This window comes from Protopterus annectens, chromosome 4.part0, assembly GCF_019279795.1.
Source record: "Protopterus annectens isolate FY-2018-M chromosome 4.part0, PAN1.0, whole genome shotgun sequence".
In the NCBI taxonomy this organism is placed as follows: Eukaryota; Metazoa; Chordata; order Ceratodontiformes; family Protopteridae; genus Protopterus; species Protopterus annectens.
In genome coordinates, this window is record NC_056733.1 from 1,226,768,047 (window position 1) to 1,226,780,418 (window position 12,372).

Genomic DNA, 12,372 nt, shown 5'->3' on the forward strand with positions numbered 1-12,372 from the left:
CTAATTCCACCTAAAAGCCTTTTAGCACTTCTGTGGATCCCTAGTGATATCTGCATTGCTTACTGTACTTATTTCCTTGTTTCACATGAAAGAAAGTTACTGTTTGTCATTTTGCATTTAAGTTACCTGTAACACATTGCATTTAAGTTACCTGGCACCTGCTCACTAAAGCAAATATATAAGTCAGCTCTAAAAATTAAAAGCACTACACCCTCACAAACTCCCCTTGAGTACCTTGTTCCCCATTGGCCCTTTTTTCAATTATAAAGGAATTCCCAATACTATTCTAGCATGTCCAAAGGTCAGTTGTCAATCTCCTCTCCGGTCCAGCTGGTGAATCTGGGAATCTTGAGGCAATGTTACAACTGCCTCATGTACACAGACAACCCTCTCCTCCTCCCAACAAATTCCAACACATGTGAGAGATGCAACCATATAGCCAAACTGGAGGCTAAGCTCTGTCAACTCAGTACTGGCGTAATCAGTCAGGAGGAGAAGGAAACCACACTCACTACAATTCCAGTATCACATAGACCTACCACGACAACAAACCAAACACATAAACACACAAAAACATACTCGGAGGCTCTAAATAAAAATCTGCCTAAGGAGCAGAGACCTCCAAAGCAGACACCCAAGCAACCGCTACCCCAAAACAAAACACGTGCAACACATAGCTCACAAAGCCAGTGTGCTGAACAGTCACAGCCGGCTAAACAACACACCTGATACACTTGTAATAGGTGACTCTATCGTCAGGCACACTACCAGGCTGAACAAGGAGAAGGTCACGGTGAGCTGCCTGTCGGGCACTAGGATCCGCCATATAACACAAGCACTCAGGTCACTCCAAGGCAAGTACAAATAGGACTCAGTCATTGTCCATGCTGGTGTGGATGACCTTGGACTATATGAAAAGAGACATAGAGGAGCTCTCTGAGCATGTAGCCCAGGCCTCACCAAGAATGATGCCACAATATGAAGACAAGATGATCAATTTCAACAATTGGCTTAAATGTCGGTGTCATTCAAAGGGGATCCAATGCCTGTCAGCCTGGGATGACATGCTTTAGGGACGAGACGGCTTGCACCTGTCACCCTGGGCTTTCAGATATTGGCAAAGGCTCTTGCTACCCCATAGTGCCTTTTTAGGCAAGACTCAAAGACAAACCCACCTCCATAGGTATCACAAGGGATAAGAAACTAAGAAGTCTAAACCTCAAGATGCATGCACTCGAAACTCTCCTTAGCATGGAGAACATCGATATCTGTGCAGTAACAGAAACCTGGTTCAAGGCTCGAGAGCACCCCAGCACTACCAGGTTATACCAAAGATACCTACACCTAAGCATCAGAGACTATCCATGTGCAACTAACTGTGGGTAAAACTGCCTTCCAGCTTATAGCCTGCTATAGACCACCCTCCCAAACACAGGAACCCACTTGGCCTTCCTGAGAATACTGCAAAATATGAAGGTCTCTCCAAACACCATTATATTGCATCTACCCAAACATAGACTGGGAGCATTACTCTAGCTCCAACACAAAGGTTCCTAGAATTTATAAACTCAAATGCTATGGAACAACTTGTTACCACTCCCACAAGAGGGAAAACATATTGGACCTGATCATCACCAACATGGGGACACTATGCTCCAGACCAGAAGTGTATCCCTCACTGGTAAGATCAGACCATAAACTAATCTCACTGGATATTCAACCCCTGCCCAGAAAACCACAGTGAAAAACTTCTCTAAAGCAAATTTCACATGCCTCAAAACTGCCCAGACCACAGAATCCTTTATAATTCTATGAACACCTTCAGGAATGCATGGATCATGCAATCCCAAATAAAACCAAGACCCAATCCTCCAAAGGCAGGCGTCCTGTCTGGTGGACCCCAGCCATAAACAAACTATACAATAGAAGGAGGAAGCTATTACATGATAGAGCAAAATCCCAAACATCTCTGATCAGTATTAGCAAACACTCATAAAATGGTTATGTTAGGAACCTGGGTGGGAATTCCCAGATATGCTCAGAATTAGTCCAAATGACAAAAACAGACATTGCCAACATCCTAGCTGACAGGTTCTGTGCAAACTTCTCTGACATCTCAGATGCTCAGGTAAGAGCAAAAACACAGCATCAATGGGACCAGATGGTGTCCCGGCTGCATCCTACATGAACTCCAAGAAGAGCTAAACCCAAACATAAAACTACTGTTCAATCTTAGCCTTACTACAGGATATGTACCCAAAGAGTGGACAGCAACAGTGGTCCCTCTCCACAAAGGTGGTGCCTCAACGGATCGGTCTGCAAAGCTATGGAAAGGATCATCATGGACCTCATAAATAAAGATATTGGGGACCTACAGACACTGGATCCTACCCAGTTTGGCTCAGATCCTGCCTCTTAAACCTGGTCGATTTCTTTGAAACAGTCACCAAGGCCATTGACGAGGGAAGGTGGTCCACACAGACTACCTGGACCTTGCAAGATACAATACCCCACTCGGGCATTATAGATAAGCTCACCAGCTTAAATATAAACCCCTATGTCACTAGATGGGTTGCAAACTGGCTCAAGGACAGAACCCACATGGTTAGAATTGCTGGAGCCATGTCAGACTCCAAACCAGTTACAAGTGGCGTCCCACCTGGGACCTCTCTTGTTCGGTATATATTTCTTGGAGGTACAGGCCAACACGGAAGGACTGTGGCTGACCAAGATGACTGCAAACTGGGCCATAATCAACTCTCCAGCTGACACAAGCATCCTCCAAAAGGGCCTCATAGAAACAGACAACTGGTGCCAGAGCCATGGCCTCAAATGCCAAAAAGTGTATAGTCATCCCCTTTGGCAAAAATTACCACATAGGTGGTAATCCATTTACAGAAGAAGTCATTAGGGACCTGGGGACCCAAGTTGATAGCAATCTCTCATTTGAGTGGTTAGAAAAACATTTTATATAGCCCACCTAATCATGAAGGGATTCACATCTAGATCAGGGGAGGTCATCGTACCTCTTTACTCATCCCTCATCAGGCCCATAATTGAGTACAATGCCCTTTGGGATGTACTTTACCACACACCTGCAGCAACTGGAAAGACCCCAAAAGTACCTCACCAAGAGGATCAAAGGGCTCAAACAGATGTCATATGCTGCCTGGTTAAAGAAACTCCAGCTCTACTCAGTGGCATAGCCATGTCCAACCGGAATTAATGGACATGCTGCACCTCAGAAAATCAAATCCCATCCCGAGCTACACGAGGAGACTTGAACCTCAGCACTGAAATAAATAGGACATGCTGGAGGGACAGATTCCTCCCTTCACTCTGGAATAAAATCCCAGTCCAAGTTAGGCAGAGTCCCACATTGACTCTCTTCAAGAGGAATCTGACTATCACTTCTGTGTCACTGTTAGACAGAGGCACAGTATACTAACCTCAAAAGGCATAGCAAAATTAATTTAAAATGGGTTAGGGCAGATAGCCTAGTATGAACTTATGAACCTATGAACCTATGAACACATTTATTCTATTCTATTTCATACTGCATAAATCTGTACAAACTGCAGATGCTTTCACAAATCTAGTCATGTCAGCAGAAAATCTGAGTAACATCTGCTGTAGAACAATAATGAAAGTTGTTTTTGATTACATCAGTCATAGAAGGCCATGTCTTGTAAAACAGTATAAGAATAGCATGCTTCCTGTTAGTAGTTAGGCAAAATCTTGTATTTGCATGATTTTGTCTCCTTGCTGCAAGTTATTAAAAGTGCCTTAACTGAACCTTACGTGTATTGGTCTTTGAAGTTTTTTCTTTTGACAGTTTTGGGTTTACTTCTTGTCAGTACAGCAGCCTCTATGCAGCCATTTACATATGTGTATAGTGACTCTGTGAAAAATTCTGCATGGATAACTTTGGCCTTGGGGTTACGGGCACCTTGAAACTGTCACTTAATAGGATGGAGTTTGCCTTAGAATAGTTTCTAACTTTTACTGGGTTAGCTGTTTTTCTGGTTGATTTTTACTTCAAAGAATACAGCTTTGTGATCTGATCTCACTAGTTGAGGACAAGCCAGAGGTAGAGGGTGAGTGCAATGGTCTGCTACGTGGTCAAGTACCAGATCCAGTAGATTTGATCCTCTGCTTGGTGCATACACTATCTGTTCCAGGGTGTTTGTGTTAATCAAGTCCAGGAAGTGTTCTCCTTGTGAGTGTGAGGCAATGATATTTTCCTAGTCTGCAGAGGGATAGTTAAAGTCACCCATTAATAGGTAGCTTTTTGGATGGTGAGTGCCTCTAGGTGGTGACCTGTATCTAGCCATGACATGGTGAGACACCTTATCTATGGTGACTTGCATGTGGATGAGCTCTATGTTATTATCCTGCTTAACCAACCTGGAGTTATGCTGGATACTAATGCAGATTGTGACACCTAAACCTTTTGCCCTAGTCTTTGCTGTTGTTGGTTGAAATGTGTGGAAACCACTGATACATTGCACTACTGTACTACTTTTGATGGCTTTAGACCAAGTCACAGTCATGGCACAGATTCTATGTTATCCAGAGTGAGGAGGTCTTGAAGAGCATGAAGTTTATTGTTTACACTTTTAGTACTGAGCTGTAACACCTTAAGGTTGCTTAGAGACTTTTTTCACTATGTTTGAAGTTTTGTTTTTGGCATTGCTTAAAAAGGGCTCTAAGGAGCTGGATAACATTTGAGCCAATAGCTTGGGGGGGGGGGCAGAAACAGCCCATGCTTGTCAAAACAACATGGTTTGTTAGCCATGTCCTCCCATCCTAACAGATATTAGCTTCCCCTGGATTAACACTAGAAGTTAAGCCAAATATTAAAATTAATAATTTTATATTCATACTGTTGCATCATCCTTGGTGAAGGTAGAATGCTGCTCAGTGCAAGGTTCATGCCTGTTTCTGACACATATTTTGAGAGATCCGTTATGTTTCTTTTCATGTAGTCCAGTGAGGTATGTCTCAGGGGTTCCCTTCATATGATCGAATTTCTCTAAACTTGAAAGGCATAAACTTGAAACCAAAATCTCAAATTTAGAGAGAGTTAAACATATGAAAGGGACAAAAAAAAATAACACCTTTCAAATGTTTTTGCAGGGGGGCTTTGCCCCCCCTGCACCCCCCACACCCCCCTACTTAAATATACCTACTCCGAGATTGCACTATAGTGAAGGAAAGGGAAATCTCCCATTCCGCGCTATATGCGTAAGCGCAAAACGGAAGATTTTCCATTCCTTCGCTATAGTGCGGTCATGGAACATTCACATTTAAACTACTAGGGTACAGGGACCTGCCCCCCTGAAATAAGGTAAGTTAGCTTTTTATTTTTTTAAACCTAAGGCTCCCATTCACAATTTTGAGTGAATGGAAGTTCGAGATTCTGGTCTCGAGATTATGAATTTCAAGCTTCCATCCATTCGATCTTGTGAAGGGGAACCGTCTCAGGACCTTTACACCCACATGGACTATAATCGAATCATATTGGTACCTGGGTGGCAGTCACTTGAGTATGTGTGTGATATTGTGGAAACTGGCACCAGAGAGACAACTAACCATTATCTTCTCCTTGTCTAACCTGGTGAGTGGGGCCATCTTTGTGTGCCACATAGAAGTTTCTAATGGCAAGAGTAATAGGTAACATATATGCTTGTGTTATGAGTTTTGTTGTTGTGGCACCATTGTATGTAGACTAATGTGAGATGTTTGGTGTTGTTTTGGTGTACATTTTAGTGATAGTCAAGGAGATGTGTTGTCAATATGCAGCTTGGAGGTTGTTGACATCTGAGGTTTCTTTTAAGTGTCTGAGCATAAGACAATATGTGTGTGTGGTGAGCAGTATATGTGAGTGATGTATTATGGTTATCTTGACAACCTTGTTTGTATGTGAGATTTTTGTTTCTGAAGAAGTTGTGTATTTGCATCTCTCACATGTTGTGTTTTTACTTAAATAATTAATTGGTTGTCTGAGAACATGAGATAATTGCTACATTAGCTTAGGATGCCCAAATCTACCAAGACGACCACAGAAACATTTGGAAATTGCATATCCATGTTGTCTGGTCCTGTAATAAGGTTGGTTGTTTAGGATTAAGGACTGTTGCTTTACAGGAGTCTCCTAAGGTAGTTTCTGGGGTTAAGAACAAGATGTTATATAGTGCTAGGATATGGTTGTGCTGTTTGATGTGTGATCTAGCTGCTCTAAGCCTTTTTTGTTTTACAGAGATTAACAGAATATGACTTGCAAGTACAATGTGACAAGTATGAGCTTTTCAAACCAAACCTTACCTACTGTGCTCATACTCTGGAAGTCCATGGCCTACAGACGTACAAGGAGAAAATCTGGGTAGTACAGATAACCACAGTCCATATCTGTAAACTGCTTTGGACTTTATCAAATATTATAACAAGTTTCTTCCAAGTTTAGAGATTGTGTCTCAATAACTGAACAGTACTACAAAACAGGAAAAATCTGATGGTGGACTACATTGTGACTGGACGTCCCAGAAAGTAAAAGACGCGGTCACATCAGGCAATGTACTGACAAATTACGATCCTCACTTGGGAGCTAAAATAGTCTGTGATGCTTCTCACAATAGCATTAGTGCAATGACGTCACATATCATGAAAGATAAAAGGAAAAGCTCTTTGACTTTTGCATTCCCTTTTCTAATCCCAGCCAAAAAATAATACGCATAGACTGACCAGAATGTTATGATTCTGGTCTGGGGTATCAGTTATTTAGACAGGTGTCTCTATGGAAGCACGTTTGCCCCCAATACCAATCTGCAACTTTTTCTTTCTGTTCATAATCCAAGTAGTGGAGTCCGTCCTTACTGCCATTATAGAAATGCAGAGATGGCCATCTTCCTGAGTGGCACACGTATCATACAGATTTGAAGAGACTGGATCACCTGCTAGTGCAGATAAACTGTATAGGTTAGTCCTGAAGGATGAAGTAAATAAGGGAACCATGGTCAAAGATAATGTGCTCAGAATATTATTCTTGTCTCGGGTGAACATCCTGCTGTGAATTCTATGATAATCCAAAAGGAGACCGAGAGAGAGAGAGTGAGGGAGAGGGGGCTTTGCTATGAAAGGTTTACCTGGCAACATGACATGACTGGTGCACTCCATATAAGCTATGAGTCATTCCATAGTAGTGTGATGTCTTTATATTGGACAGTGGTGGCATTATCTGGAGCTATGTATGGCTATTTACCTCTCCCATATGTTATAAGAACTCCACATGGGAGATTTGTGTGCACTCATGATAAAGGCATCAGCTTCTAATTTTATGTAATGGTGGCTGGAGTACAGAAAAACTGAACAGCAGTCATACAATGTGAAGGGCACCAACATATTTAAAATGTGCCCAAAACAGCACTCATCCACCCCTTGGAATGACCTGTGAAGTTGAGCAGAAGGATACATTCAGTGGGGTCATTCATGGCTACTGTTTTCTTGGTTGTCATGGATGACTGACCCAAGTGATTGTAGGTGTTTCCAGTGACATCAACCACTACCATGCATACAGTGGAAATACCAAAGGAGGTCTTTGCAGGAACCAGAATGATGGAGCAATTGGTCACTTTCCCTATCCCACAGTGGGAAGGAGAATGGATTCAAACTGCATTGACTGAGAATGGTATAATTCATGTTACTTCATCACCATCTCCCCTAAACAACAATAGGTTCAAAGAACAATTTATTCAAAACCTGAAGAATAGTTTATGGGCATGATCCTGAGAAGGTGACACTAAACCAAAATGAAGCAAACTTCCTGTTATCCTAACATAATGCTATATAAGTAGTAGAAGTCCAAACTGTCACTTTTGTGTTGTTCTTGAGACATGCACTGCACCACTACCAAGAGATGTTTGCATGTTCAAACACTTGAAGCAATCAGGCCTGTCTCTTCAGACATTAGCTTGGTACTTACTTTTTTTGGCAGACTGTTCTAGACACATTTTTGTAATCTCTTGGAAGATTAAGAAAAAATAAGTTTGAGTCCTCTTTCATACATGGTAGATTTGGCACTAGACCACATTTGGAGATCACACATGGATCATTTGAAGGAACAGTTGCCCAGGTCAGGGAAACTCATTATTAGAATGCTGGACTCTACCCAGTGTACTCGACAGTTTGCAGCAGCTGAATTGTGTGGTCTAGTACTGATTGCCCTGGGGTCTACCAGCACTATCTCTATCTACCCTAGCACTACCAGACTAGGGAAGAAAAATGTTCCTTGTCATATGTAAAGAGACCACCCAAGATTGAAATTATCATATGGGCAATCACAGATAGTTTTGTGATTTTGTGAGAAAAAAATGTGACTTTACCTTTATCAGGGAGGGAAATTCATTATATCTACACCTGTTCTGAAAAGTGATTCAGCATCCTTCGCGAGTCCATTCAATTGCTCTGAACTGCATGCCATTTTAAGATGGAATTGTCTATGTGTGTTATTAGATGAGTAAAGCACTAAGCTAAATGAACATTGTTTTACATCCCATGTTGATTTTATACAGTTACAGTGTTTAACAACTCAGACAAAAACACTACAGTAGCTGAAGCAGTATAAGCCATCAACTAGCCAGCCAATAGTTTATAAGACAATATGTGGCATTGTATTTACTTGTACTGCGTTCTTGTGTATATAGTCATTAATGCAAACTCCATAACCAAAGAACTTTCTCAAAGAGGGATTGGCAGCTCTTTGCTTATATACCTGTAAACTGTCTTCAGCTGCCTACTCATATTCTTTGCTACTGCTTAGCCTTCCTTAACCTGAAGTCCTGCCCTTCCTTTTTTTCTGCTCTTACTTATCCCTTCTAGCTACGTAACATAACAGGGTCTCTTTCCCTTTGGTCAGGATCAGTAAAGTCTTAATAGTTTCAAGTATATTTTGAAAAGTTTATTGTTTTTATAACAGTTGTCTTGCATTAAGTAAACAGTTTATTATTGGTGTGTTATGTTTTTCTTTCATTTTGTAATGTGTAATTGGATTTTGTCTACGATCTGTGCCGTTGTGCTCAGTCCTGTTCATTTCTGCCTACGCTGTGTTTCTAGCTAAGATTGCAAGTGCTCTCTACCATTCATATCCTTTTAGCAGAGGAATAACAAATACAATGATAGCTAATTTGAGAGAGAGAGATGAAGTGAAAGTTTGACATTTGCTTAATACAAATGAAGTTTTATTTAATGTGCCAGTTAATGGAAATATTTGAAAAGCAGTACAGGAAAGATTTGTACAGCCAAACTAAGGCATGTAACTTATTTAATCAGAGTGTGACCCTCAGTATTTAAAAAGCTTTTTGTGGTTATGCAATAGCTCAATGATGGGTTGTTTAGAATCAAGAGTAGGTATGTCTTTCGTAAGATGATTTGTTATCAGAATATCCGAATTGTGACATGGAGAGCTAGCATGAATGCTTACTGGCCTGGACTCTTTAGCAATCCTGATATAAAGAAGTGAGATTAATGGCAACAGATTGCGTAAGGTATGAAAAAGAGTGAACATGTCTTCTAAATGGGGACAGTGTGATAAAATACTTAAATTCTTGTGCATGGGGTTAGTAATGTTTAATAAAGGTTAACTGGCTTTCTAGCATCGGGAGTGGACCATTTACTTCTTTATAGGTAAGAAGGTGATATAAATGGCACAGCAAGTTCTAATGTGTGAGAAAAATGTCTCATTGTGAGATATCTAGAAAACAAAGAGTTATACTTCCCAAAAGATATGTTAGTACATCATATTTGAAAAGGCAAAGTCAGTTATTTATGAACATTTCATTCAACGTACCTTAAAAAGCATTGCATTTCAAGCTATACAGCATTACCATAATGCATAATAATTCTTGAAGTTTGGGTTTTGAAATGTTACTTCTTATACATGCAGTTTAATCTATAATTCCCAAACTATGAACAAAAATACAAGTTTCTGTGAAGAACTGTTGTCAGTCAAAGAAACACCAAATCTGCATGATTAATTGCTTCTCTCCAAGCGTCAGTTTCCTAATTTCTGCTGCCCATATGCTAACATGTTGACAGTCACAGGGAAATAATATAGCTTTCACTCCTGTTGTAATTAAATCAGCAAGATATATTTTACACATTTCAACCAATCAAAACCTGTTTTATGACCTAATAGGTTTCTGTCATTTATACTGAAACTGATTATGCCAGAGCCAGGCTGATATTAAGCTGTTCAGTCTTCCCAGTTCTAGCATCTACCTTAGTTCTACATTTTAGGCAGGATGAAGAATTCTGTCTTTATAATTATTACAGCAAATTGGAAAACACCCATATTTATACTTTTCCTGCATATTAACTGAACCCATCTACCGATAATCTACCACTCTCTGAAACAACGAAACAGATTCTGCTTATTAACAATGGGTTACATTACTCCTATATCTAAATGGAATGATAACTTTGACACATGATTATTGTAGCTGTACTCACTCTATATGCTGGAAAATGTTGAGATTTTTCATAATCAGTGCATGCAATAGCATAGTTTTTATGTGCACTGCTGTTTGTATCTGATCCTGACAACTAATTCATAAGAAGACTCACACTAATGTCAGATCTGCAGAACAACACACCAGGAATATGTACAGTTCACAGAGTACAGATACAGCCTCCAAGACTACTGCTAGATGTAGTGTCCTCATGTGGTTTAGGTATGGAGTCGAATGCATTTACTTCATTTCTGTCATGGTGATATCCCGTACATAGGTCATTTTAGAAAATGACCTGTATGTCACGTGCCTTGTACTACAACATAATATACACTGCAGAAGTACTAGCCACAACAGGTTTTACATTTTTTGAGCTGCCATCCTTCATCTGTTGAGACGGATGCAGTTTACAGGTGAGTTATGCTGTTTATTGTTTCTGCATAGCACATTTCATGTGGTAATGTTATGGCACTGGTACTGTATAACCAAGATATGCACTGGGCAGGTGCAAAAAGATTTAGGGCAAGGAGCAAATGAACCTGGCACTTTTATGACTCCTACATTGTACATGCACTGTATCTAAAAACATCACTTGTTACTACTAAGATGTATGTAGTTCTGAGATGTCAATTGGTTTGTATTATTGCCTATATTTCCTAGTGCTATTTCTGCAGCTTTCCTATACTCCCACCATCTGCTTGCCTCACAGTGCAGAACTCATTCTCCAGACTCATGGCAGCATGCGATTGATAAGTGTTTAAGCATCTCTTGCCATAACTATGGAACCTGTGATACTTGCACAGTATTATACTGAAAGGGTCTAGTACTTTAATAGCCCACATTGATAGGAACTCTTTGACATCTTTGTGTACATGGTGCAGCAGTGCATGATCAAGAACCAAAGGGGTGTGGCTCATATGCCATCACATGGACACACCCCTGTGTCACTATACATTCAAGTTATTTAATGATTTAAAATGGCACAGTACAGATGTTGATGCTGCAGCCCCATGTTCAGCACAGTAATACATGGGGTTTGCATGGACATCATGGGAGTTACTGTGTCGCATGATATACAGTTCTATTCCTAGAACTCTCTGCCACATATATGTATTGTATTCTGAATTCACATGATTGTTTGTTTGTGTCTTAAGGCTTTTCCCATTTAGGGGTCGCCACAGCGGAACTCCGGTCCGCTAATGATTGGCAGTAGATGATTACAAATCACAAAATATACTATGGGACTTCTTTTATATACATACTGCATACCTGGATTTTAAAATCAACATAGTGACTTCCTACTTTCCTGAAGTGTGTTGGTCTCTAGTATATGTTTTTTTTTTTTTTTACTGTATAGAAGCCTATGTAGATATGGAAGAGCTGTATGACTAATGATGACCATTTGCTGTGCTACTCTAGCCTTCTTCTACCGTGGTTTAAAAAATGGTAATTTAACTCAAACTTCAACTTTAGTCAGCTGCTTCTAAACAAAGTAACGTGTACAATTAAAAAAACATACAGTATGCAGTATAAATACAAATGGTAAATCATAAAATACAATAAAAACTGGTAAATTAATACATTTTAGTAATTAAAATAACTGATTATAAAGCCAAATATGTAACATATTGAGCAGACCAACCGAACAACTAGCTTATAATAGCACTTCCCAAAGTAGAACCTAAACCAATTAGCTGGAATGCTTGCAGGATCAATATATCATTATTTGCTCTATATACTGTAAATGCATTGAGCACAGTCAGAGTATAATTATTTTTTTAAATGTAACTTAGTTGTCCTGTATTAGCTGTGTCTTACTTTTTGTCTACCTAGGTATTTTTATTTGCTTTGCAGAGTGTGCTGACAC